The following is a 12087-nucleotide window of genomic DNA, read 5'->3' on the forward strand; positions in this document are numbered from 1 at the left end:
TATAATACCACCTACATGACCACATGCAAAACTTGCCCTGTTGAAACCCTGCAGTGCAGGGTTGGAAATGTTGCTGAAAAATCTTTAAGTCCCCTGAGGGGACTTTTGTTTTTAACCAGTTTAAAATATTTCTATCCAGCATTTCTATCCAGTTCTGCAGTTTCCCCCTCTAATGATTGAAATCAATGTGCAGGGCCCAACTTTTTTTGCTGCTCTCCTACCCTATGAAAATGATGCTGGTGTGTGCTTTGTGCTGGCTTTCCCCATCACCCAGTGGGTGAATTTTGTATCCTGCCTTGTTAGTGGCACAGCAGGCCGCCAAAAGGAAACCGAGTTGTTTGTACGAGATGAGATGTTGGGCTGCCAACTGTTATAAATCTTGTGCTACTTACAGCTTCGGCTTTTCTTCAAGTCTACTCCACCCCCTGCTGTGGTTTCGACTGTTGGAGCAACATTAGGAGGCACAACTGAAAGCAGTAATATTGGCATTTGTGGGGAAAATAAGAGAAAAAGCAAGGCACAAATGTTTCATTGCAAGAACTATATGCATAAGACCTGTAGCCGCAGACATTCAGGCTCTGTGACAGCGGAAAGGGGATTTGCCCCCTGCAATATTTACCTGTAGCTGTATTCATTGGCACCAGCTTGTTTCGTAAGTGTAAATGCTTGTAACCTTGCACGTGCTTCCCCACTGTCATATCATATTAAATGAGCTATAATTGTAGTCTATTAGAGTGCAATAACCTAAAAGTGATAGTGCATGACAGCACCTGTCAACACGTCATGGAGGATTGTACAGAATGCTGAATTATACCCATTTTATACCACATTAATGAGGCAGCTCATTCTTATCCGGTCATAAATAAACAGATTTCAATTTCTTTATACACCATGAGAAGCTGGTTGATTTTTTTTTTCCCTTTTGCACAGAGAGCCAAAGAAGTCACGATAGGGTGATCTATTGCCTTAAAAGGAACATTGGAGTGTGGTCATTAATGACAATGAGGACACTATTTTTATCATTATTAATTGTTTTATGAATCCATCTTGGTGTGGCTGCTTCTTTCCATTTTTTCTGGGAAAAAAATATAGAAACACATAACAAAAAGCAAGGGTTGTTCCTAATAAACTTTTAATATGAAATAAATTTATGCAGCAGCACCCAAAGGACAGAGCAATACGGGCAGAAACCCAATCCCCTTAAGATCAATGGCTGTTCTGGGGTCTAGTTCTCCCTCATAAACTCTTTAAGTCAGGTTTGAACTGGGAATGGGAAGAGAAAAAAGGAAAATGACAGTAGGGAGAAGACAGACAGAGAATGAGAGGCTTTCAGACAAATCAAAAGAAAAGCAAATGGATCAAAGCACATGTATAGTGCCCATTATTTTCTGTAACCTAACTAGATCACGGTGTCTTCATTTTGGAGAGCTGCTTAGGCTTCAGAGCCATAAATAACTGCCTGTGCGCTCCTGTGAGCCCATGTGAGGAGAGGTTGGTACAGTCCCTGTGAGCAAAGCTCTCACCCCCTGACCCAGACAGGGGCCCTGGGCACCAAATATATACACCCCAGGTCAGTGATTCTGAGAGGTGGATGCGAGAAGGGTGGTCATGTTAGACAGCTTCCTTCCTTTTCTTGCTCAAAGTTACTCAGCTAATGTAAGAAGAAGTGATTCATTCAGCAGCTATTAAGTGTATAAATAAAGTATATTGTGCAGAAATAAAACATGCTTAAGAGAGACAGCCAATAAAGAGTAGATGGTACTTATAAGAGGGAAAATATTTTCAATGTAATGAATATTAAAGGACTGAAAGAAATTGGCTACCAAACAAAATGATCACTAAATTCTGATCCTTTGCCAGGCATCTCCCACAGGGTCTGTGTGATGGGTGTCTTTTGGCTCCTGGGAAACAGCTTCTGCTCCTTCTTTGATCTTTGAACTGTTGCAGGAAGAAGAGCAAGCTTGAAAGCACAGCCCACAGGAGGCATGCCAGCTTTTCTAGGAAGTGAGAAAGAGAGATCCAGCCTTGGGAGCTGACACCTGGGCAGTCAGCGTGACCAGACAATGATCTCACCCACCCTCAGCTCTACACAGCACCCCCAAACCACCCTCTGCACCTTGGGTAACCCCCAGCTTGCCACAGGAATGATGACTTTGGAACTACAGGGAAAACCTGTGATGCTTATCTGAATACTCTGACACCACAGGCTATTTTATTCTTTTTTTTTCCTCAGGACTGGTGATGGGCAATTTTGCCAGTAGTGAGTGTTATGGAATGCTCAAGTAAAAATTTCTTCATTTGTGAAGCCTTATTTAAATTTTTCATTTATTACTTAAAAATAAAAAACTAAATTATTTCTTCACTTGAATATTTTCTCTCTAATCTTAGCTTCATAATAGAGAAACAGATTAAGAATTATGTTGTTCATGTACAGAAAAATTAAGTTTAAAATCCTCACTTGAAAATCAAGCAATCATTTCCCTCAGAATTTGTTTACAACCTATCGTCCAACAAATGCACTGTCCTGTGAAAGAAGGGTTGAATGACAGAGGAAGCAATGTTGTTAGGTACTAGGCAAATAAGTCAGGTCAAAATTGTTCCTGAAATTGGCTTGATTTGGATAATAATTTTGACTGAAAAGGACTGTGATTTCAAAAAAAAAAAAAAAAAATTCATATTTTTGCAATATTTTTCACATATTTTCAAAAAATAATTTTTTGTCCAAAAGTTATTTCTAAACTTCTCTAAATTTAAGATGCACTTAATGAGCATTTCAATCCCTCCAAATAAATGAATCGTTAACTTTGACTTCAGCCCCAAATAATTTTTCCTAACCTTTTTTTTTTAGTTTTTCCGAGAAAGCCAATAAAATTTTATGCTTCAGGTCAATCCAAAATGAATGGTTTTTTTCTTCAGTTTGACCAGTGAACTGAAAAATCAATTATTCACACAACTCCTCTTTAAAATGGCTTGGAACCGTCTAATTGTGCATGTAGGCAGCTACTTACTGTGTGATCTTATTACTGCTCTCCTAATTCTTGCTCTTTTCCCGCCTGGCTTTGTTGTGTTTTGTTCTGTGTCAGACCATAGACTGTTGCAGTCAGACATTTTGCCGTCCTGACATCTGAGATCTGTGTGCAGGGCAATTATTGCTATGCCAGTAGTACATAAGCAGCACAGGGTATGTCCTTCACTTGTCCATCAGTTCTCACTGGCATCTGGGTGCCTTCCTTGTTGTTGCAAGTGACATCCCCAGCACACAGGATTCATGGTCCTCTATTTCCTCCTGAAAGTAGTAATTCTGTTCTACAAATTAACCATTTAACCTTTCCTATCTTGCCTGTCCACTGCCATTTGAACTAGAAGCCAACTCAAGGAAGGGAACACAACAGAAGCCTTTCAAATGTCCATAGCAGAGGGAGAGCTAAGTGTTTGATTTCCAAACTGGAAAGCAGGTGAGAAGCAGCATATGATGGAGAAGGTTGGAAAAGTTTGGTTTCCACCTGCACAAAATGTCAGTAAAGCAAGAATAGATTAATGAATGAGTGGTTCTTGCTGTAGATATAACTACCAGATCATTCAAGTATCTTCATCTTTCACTGTCTTTCCCTTTTTTTTGTTGTTGTTGTTGTTGTTGTTGTTTGTTTTATTAGTTGATTTTTTTTATTTTCTTAAAGAAACATGTAGTCGTGCTTTCTGGTCTCTGCTTAGTCTGAGTGTATTTCAGTGGACTTACACCTTGTTTACAGTGTGGCAGTAAAGGTTTCTTTGTAACCTAAGAACAAAATTTTAACTGAGATGCACTGTAAAAATCCTTGAGTCCTCCTCAAAACAAAATGGATATTTCACCTTGACCCAGAAAAATGGTAGATATTGTCAAACACTTACTGTAGCAAGCAGAGAGAGAGGAGAAAGCAAAGTTTGCTCATACACTGGCCTCAGATGACTATCAATCATTCATAAATTACTCCTATGTTGTTTTGATTTTGTTTTTTCTTTAAAGATTTTTAGTGTCCTTATAAAGCACCAGTGCATCTCTCATCACCCCAAACTAAAAACGCAGTTCTAAAGAATCTTCCTCCAAATATGATGCACAGTCTGGAAAACATGTTTCTCTCTGAAAGGGGACACACTGGAAGCTTATAAAACAAGAACCTTTCTATTTTTAAAGTGTTTCCTATATATCCTCTGGACATATAAGTCATAGCTCTCTGCCTCTGTGAAAGACTGAAGCCAAGCAAGAATCTCTGCATTAGGCTGCTCTGTGTTTCAGTGCACTGAAAAAACACTGATGAGGATGACAGTGAGTGATCAGCAGGAAGCTTTCACAGAAATCCTGATGCTAGCCTGTTTTCCAGCAGCAGAGAACTACCATTTAGACCTTTGGGATCCTAGCTGAGAATGCAAAAGATGTCAAAGACGGCCAAAGGAAAATCCAATCAAAGTCCAGCCTCCTCAAGAGTTTAGTTCAAAAGAAGACTTTACATTTTTGGTGTTGCTCATGGTCTCCTGAAGCCTGGGTGCAGGCCACAGTCTGGCACAGAGCAGAGAGAAGGAATGAGCACCTGACACCAGGAGCCCAAGGGACAACTCTGGGAGCAGCAACTTACATCGCTAGCAGAAAACCACACACCATTTCACATGTAGGGAGCATACCATGGAATAAATTGTACCTACTCAATTAACTGTGCTTTGCAGCTCTATATTATTAGCTGCTGAGGGCAACTGGTGCCTTGGCAGTGCAGTCAGTGAGGATTGCACATGCAGCCTGAACCTGCTAATTGAGCACTGTGAGTGAGTGCACGCAGCAGCTCGGCTGGCTGATGGCCCAGGCTGCAGCACACAGCAAGCAGTGTCCTGGGGTCTGCTGCTGGACAACCAGCACAATTATCTGTGCTAAAGCAGCACCACCTCTGTAACCTACACACCAGCAACAACTTGCCAAGCACTGGCTCGCTACATGAAAGCAAATTTGACACCTGATTTGCAGGGGCTGGGCTGAGTACAGAAGGAGGCTTCCTTCTCCTCGGCTGCATTTCTAAATGAATCTTTATCTGACAACCAAGTACCACCCACATTTGCCAGCTGACACCCTGCGTCAGGCTCTGCTCCGGGTTTTGTAAATTCCGTGAAGAACAGGGGACAGCCAAAGTGCAAGAGCACACGGATCTGGGGTCCTTGTTTTGGAGTTTGGTGGTGGTTTTTGCTACTCTTCAATGCCAGTGGAATCTTAAAAGATTAGTACAAATGATACAGACTTGTGTAATGCTTGACATCGGATTCTTCAACTTCTGAGCTCTCTACGAAAGAAGTTTGCAGTTTAATTAGAATGGCTTACATCCAGCAACTGTATTCAGATTAAACAAAAATTAGAACATAGGGGTATTTTCTTTCCTGAAAGTATCTCAAATAGGGAGAGGGGAGAATTTGTTTACATTCGTGCACTGTGGGTTTGTTTTAGAAGCATACTGCCAGGGCAGATACTTGTGGCTGGAGGCCAAGGGGAGACCCTGCAGGCTAAGTTAGAATGGGTCCTTGTTGTCCAATGTGCTAGTGCGAAAAGGAGAGAATGATATTAGGCCTCTGCCCAGAAACCTTTTTTTGTTATGGCCCAACAGGAAAAGAAATGTGAAGTCTGATTATCTTCATAGATGATTTCCTATCTTTTGAACTCCTCTTCTTGTTGAAGGTATCACGGGTAAATCCCATTAGCTTTGATCTGAGCCTTTCCCAACACCCCGTAAAACACAGCTTTGCATACCAGGGCATGAACAACAGCAATAAAAGGGGTTCACTTAAGTGTAGGATTTTACGGATCCATCTGCCAAGCATTTCTTCACCAGAGGAGAAACACATTATGAGTCTAAGCAGATGCCAGGTCTCACCAAACTGTTCATTGACAGCAAAACATCAAGCCATACCCATAATTGCCTGACCTGGTTGCTACACATTGGAGATGAATCTGAAAAAAATCACTGATGCACTGACTCTGAGGGAGCACTTCAGGGAATGGAGATGTGAGGAGATGATGCTGAGGACACTCAAGCCCTTTCTCTGTTTATCCTTGACGAAACATGCTCCTCACCAGCAGAAGTATCTCAGTTTCTCTGAGGATGCAGAAGAGAGAAAGATGTACACAATATTTATAACCAGTTGAGATGTCACATTCACATTCCTGATCACATTCCTGATCTCTGAGAATGGCAGAGCAGAAGAATAGGCAGTTCTCCTGCATAAAACTGGTAAATGGTATGCAGGAAAAATAAGGGCACTGTTCAAGGATATGGATAAGTAAGTATGACCCCACATTAATAGAATTACAGAGTTATTTTAGCTGGAAGGGACAAGTGGAGGTCATCTGCTCTGATTACCTTCTCAAGACTGGTCTTGCTTTGATGTTGGTAAGTCAGACCTACCATAGTGAGGGGGTTCAACTGGTCATAAAGGACAACATGGATTTTAGAGCCCTGGCAGCATTTTCTGACACCCTCAGTCCCCCTGAACACCCAGAAGTTGTCTGAGTCCCTAATGAGGAGCCAGGGAGGGACAAAGGGCCCATGCAGTGTTTGAGCTGCTGCATAGCACCTACTGAGCCTTCCCACTGGGATAAAACTCTTAAGAACTGGGTCTACCTCACTTTTCCCAGCAAGTGAGGCAATCCAAGCCATGCCCAATGTTTACATCACCAGTGTGTTCAGAGCTTGCCTGAGAGGAACTTTCTGTGAGATGGTGAATTCCCCTCTGCCTTTTCACATAGTCTGTGTTTGCTGTCACAGAAGACAATACTGTACAAAGGTTCTCTGGTTCTCTGGGGTCAAGACACATGTGAAATATCTCCAGATGAGTGTCCTTCCCACTGTCTCCCATTCATTTTTTTTTCCTCCTTCTCTCTTCCCCCATCAGCTTTTGCTGATGTACAGACTCCCAGTATTGCTTAGGAGAGCTGACCATTCGACTTCTGCCTTCCCAGGCCTCCAAACACCTTCCCAGCTGCAAACACAAGGGCAGAGCATGGGCAAGCACTTGCCAGAAGGGGCCATGCCCTTAGAGAGAGACATTTTATTTGCACAGACTAAAGCCCCCCCTGCACACCTAGGTGCTAGAAAAACCTGACCACCCAAATGTTTGTGCAAAGGGAATAAAAGGAGCAGGAACGTGATCAGATGGAATCACTAGCTAGCTTTAGCAAACACGGGCTCTAATTAATTTTTTCCTCCCATTGTTTACCCAGCTTTGTATGTAACTGAAAGCTGAACTGGGCTTATCAGTAATTACCAACAGTTCTGAAAACTTTACACATTATTGTGCAGCGTTACTACACAGGCTAGTGATCCATGAAGATGGGTGTCTCTGCATTCAATGCTAAGCAATGCCTTAAAAAAATCAAAATCTCCCCCAACCCACTATTATGGCTGCTGCGACGAAGGGGAAAAAACGGAGGGGAGGCAGAGGGTGGCAGCGCGTCTGCTTCAGAGCTAATTATGAAAGTTTCCGGGACACGGTGGCGTGCTACCTCGGCAGCAGTGTCAGAGGAGGCTCCACCTGTTGCCAGACTCCTTTCCCAGCCCTGGAATTGCATTTTCCCATTCCATAGTGACACCTGCTGGGAGCAACTGAGCGGAGACTCCCCTGCTGCTCTGCTTGGCAAGGGGCTGAGCAGTGAAAATGAGGGGTCTACGGCAATCAGGCAGATTGATTCCCCTCCTTTCCTTACAGATTGAGCCAGGCTCTTATCAGAGGGAAAACGGATGTCTGCAGCATGATTAATGCTCAGAAACACCCCACATGAGCAGCCCCTGAGACAAGACACTGGAGCCTCATCTGTAGGCCTGCAGGAGAAAGGAGTGAAGAACACTAGAGTGCTGTTTGCATGCAGAGGGCCAAATTTAGCTCATGTAGCAAGGAGGTGAAAGCAGGGTTGAATTTTTCTTCTTTGCAGGAGCTGAAAGGTCTTATGAAAGGAAAGGTCATGTTCCACTTGCTGTTTGCTGACAGTCTTTCTGTAAATATTGGGCAGTGTAGGAAGAAAAGATCTTGGGCCAGTCCCTTTGGTCTGATTCGATATGGTCATTGCAATGGCAGCCCAAACTGTGGCTTCTCTGTGCTTTCTATTCTCCTTTCCTCCTGAGGATTTCACTGTTCCTGCCCAGCATTTAGATTCCATCATGCCTGGCATGTGGGCTGCAATGCATGCATGCAATAACCAGGGAAATGGAAAAATCTTGCCCTAACCCTGCACTTTCCTTTCCCCCTCTTGAAGCTGAAGGGAAAAGACAACTCAGGAGGAAAAGTGCCAAAATGTTTTAGAAATAAACGACAGACACCAGAGTCATCACACATTTTCCTAGGCAGGATAGTAATTTCTGTAATGTATTTTTAACCATGAGGAGTGATGGGAGGGAAGCCACTTAAATCTAATGCAAATGAAGGATTTGTCAGTTACGCAGTTTGTATAATGTCATACGTAGAAAATGTTATAAAAGTGGAGGGATTATGGTGAGGAGAGACATTTCTAAAATTGGAGGCCTCCTTTTAGGGCTTTAGCCCCCTCACTCTTTCAGATCACTGGGAACGTTTTCCTCCAAGGAAGGGCAGGAGTCTCTCTCAAAAACTGTGACAGCTCACTAAGCTACATGTTACTTAAGAAACTTCAGTCTCCTCTTCCAGTTTTTGCCAACTGCTGCTTCTCCTTACTTCAGTTCTTCAGTGATCCCCAACCACTTCAAGCACAGCAGGGCAGTTTTTCCAAATTCTTCCAGGCTATTTCCTTCCTCCCTTCAAGGCAGTGGCAGCTTCTGTGACCAAAAACCTTATCTAATATGGAGGCTTTCCGCTGTTTTGGTTTTGATTCCAGATTGGATTAAAGGTGCTAGAAACAGGACCATTTGTCCAGCTGATGCCAAGTGACAGCATCAGTTTATGGGCACATCTGGAATTTCTTCGCAGCAGTGGCTCAATAGGGTTAATTGCACTGACCTCATTTATAAAGCACTTTGAGATCTTATGAATGAATATAAGTGTTGTAAAAAAAAAAAATCCAATGTATTATAGTTGTTAATATGTATTACTCTCAGGGATAATTATTTAAGCAAGAAATTATTGAATCACCCATTTACCACAAAAAGTAGAGCAGCACCGCAGCCACAGGAGCCTGGCAGGCTGGAAAGAGCATTTAGCCCAGCATTTGGGGCCGTCCTGACCCACTTAATGGCCTTGGTTGTTATTCAGGCTCTATCGAAGGGTAAAACGTGCTTAAGCGTATTAGCCGCTACTCGGTGAAGGTTGACGGACGTGAGACCCTCAAAATAAACAGGGAGGCCAAGATACCTTTAAATGGCTAACCCGTGAGCTAGCAGCGAACGCTGAGCCGCGGGAGCAGAGCAGCCGGGCTCTCATTAGCGCTAACAAGCCGCTTTCCCGGGAAGCGGCTCCCGCCAGAGCTCCTTTCGAGGGGAGATGAAGCCCCCCGGTGGCCGCCGGAGGCCTTGCAGCTCCCGCTCCGCTCCGCACCGCTCCCGCACCGCTGCCGGGACCCCGCACCGCTCCCGCACCGCTGCCGGGACCCCGCACCGCTCCCGCACCGCTGCCGGGACCCCGAGGCTCCGCTGGCCACCCAGGGCTCGCCCCGGCCCGGCCGGCCCCACGGCGTACACAGCAGCACGGCCCCGGCCCACACATCCATCCCCCCCGCCAAAAATCCGGCCGCCGAATTTCCCCGGCCCGCAGTTATGAGCGGCCAAGGGAGAGGAAGCACCTCCCAGCCGAGGGGGTTTGTGTCCTGTCTGCAGCAGGTTGCGCAGGGGGGACGTGAATGTCACCCATGTTCCCTCTTAGGTAAACAACAAATAGAAATCTCAACAAACACGATGCAGATTCTCCCTTTCACAGAGGAGGAAATTGGCTGGCATCCCAGTCTCACGAGGGAGACGCCTCATGAGATGTTGGCAAATGGTTTTGCCAACCATTTGTCTTAATACTGGGGTAGTTCAGACACTGACACAGTACAAGTGTTCTTCCCAAACTTAAAAGCCACACCTTTGGCATTCTTCACCGGCAGGATCCAAGTGCACTGAAAAGCTGGTGTGGGCCAAATGCTTTATGTTAAATTGCTCTCTTGAAGCCCTATCTTTTTCTGTTATTGAGAAGTTTTTAGACAGCTCTTGCATCTACTTGTATTCCTGCATGTCGGCATTCAGGCAACAACTGAGCAGGCAGTTTGTTTGTGCTGGAATAAGGATCTGACCAAATAAATCAAGCAAATGGCTGATCAAGGAGTTTCAGATACCAAAATGTAGGGCCTTAGCTTCTGAGTGGGCCTTCTACTTTGGACTGTCTAGTTCATGAATTTTTTCTTACTCTGACTGCAGAAGCTCTCAGTTTAAAGAGCCCATAGCTGATTCATGCAGAGTCTTCAATGGATGTGCTTGTTTCACTGTAGCAGCAGAGATATGGACACAGATTACCAAGAGCCATCTGAAGAGTATTTCAATGCCATTGAAATATGCATAGAATTTGTTTGGGTTCCTTTCTGCAGAGCAAAACTGTCAGACATGCTTTTTTACAGTAATTCATAATTGGAATTTAATTACTTAATATTCCCATCTGAATTACAAGTAACTCTTCTTATTGCAGAAAGGTTATCGAAATATTCACTGTGTGAATCACAGGTTAGGCTTATAAGAGGGTCTTACACAATAGAACCAACTGTCACCATCCTGTCTTTAAGTGTGTATGTCACTGCCTTGTGACAGATTTATTCAGGATCATTTGTACAATAAGGTACCCCTAGGTTTTCATTAGAGCGAGAAAAACTAAGGTGATAGGAGTTTGGTTTTTTTAAACCAGGCTGGAACTTTTCTTTTCTGATAGTAGAAGCAAGTGCCTCCCATGGATTGCATTCTCTGTAGATACAGAGAGTAGCCAGAAAAATCCTCTGAGGAAATATGAAACTATGGACAGCTTTTCTATATTAGTGTATCAATCCAGCTAAAGAGCTACAATTTACACATACCCTGTTCTGTTCTGAATCCCACCAGTCTCATTTCCCCAGGCACGACTAACACTGGGGAAACCCACAAACTAATGGTGCATTGTGCAACTTCAAAACCACAACAGGCATTTGGAGCTACAGAGACAGGACCACAGCACTGGTACACTGGGCCTTGTTTCTGTGGGGAAGGCAGAGAGCATAATCCAGGTTATTGTTCCTCCTGTCTCTTTGGCCCTCTCTTTGTCTTGTGCACCACAAGCACAGCCACCATCAGAGTACTTAAGCTAACTTTTCTAAGCTAGTTGTCCACATGCACTGCTTCACAGACATGTACATAGACATGTAGTCTCAGAGACTGCATTCTTAGCTGTCCCACGTGTGGGCCCTGCAGGAGCTCACAAAGCTCTTCAGGCTCCTCTCAGTGCCAGGCACAAGCAGGACTGTTCTGTGCATGGTGCAGCACACCAGTGCCTCGAAGGCTGAGGTGCTTCAAGGGAAGCTTAACACTTCCCTCCCTAAAGCCTACTTCTCAGGGAAAGCTGAAAGGGTGCTCTTGTTCTGGATTATGTGCTGTACATGACAAAGAACCAAGATACTTAACACTAGTCCCAGAACGTACAGGAGTATGCTGTACATATTGCTTTGACTAGCAACTTGCTATTTAAAGTTCAGGGCAAAGATTTAAACCCTGAAAAGATTTTTTTCATAATTGCAGGGTTCAGGAGAGGGGGAGGATGATGATGTACAAATGGGCAGGACGTCAGAAAATAGGAGTAAAAAAAAAGGATTACATAAAAAACTTCAGTTTCCTAATCAAGACTCACTGGAGCTTCTTTGAAAGCACTATCCCATATTTCCTGAGAGAGGTTAAATGCAAGCTGATCACTCCAGCTCCTGAATTTAATACATCTATCAGAGTTCACAATGAGCTGGGCATGAGATCAGTCACTTTGTTTTCCATGGAAAATTCTCCTGTTTTACATTAATAGAATAACTAAATTCCCTACTAAATACTGTGTATTTATCGGTTAATTCTTCTTGGGACTAGCTTTTCTTAACTTTGTTCAATGTTTTGTAAAATTCAAGATTAGTCTTAT

Source organism: Molothrus ater, chromosome 2 (assembly GCF_012460135.2).
Source record: "Molothrus ater isolate BHLD 08-10-18 breed brown headed cowbird chromosome 2, BPBGC_Mater_1.1, whole genome shotgun sequence".
NCBI classification, from domain to species: domain Eukaryota; kingdom Metazoa; phylum Chordata; class Aves; order Passeriformes; family Icteridae; genus Molothrus; species Molothrus ater.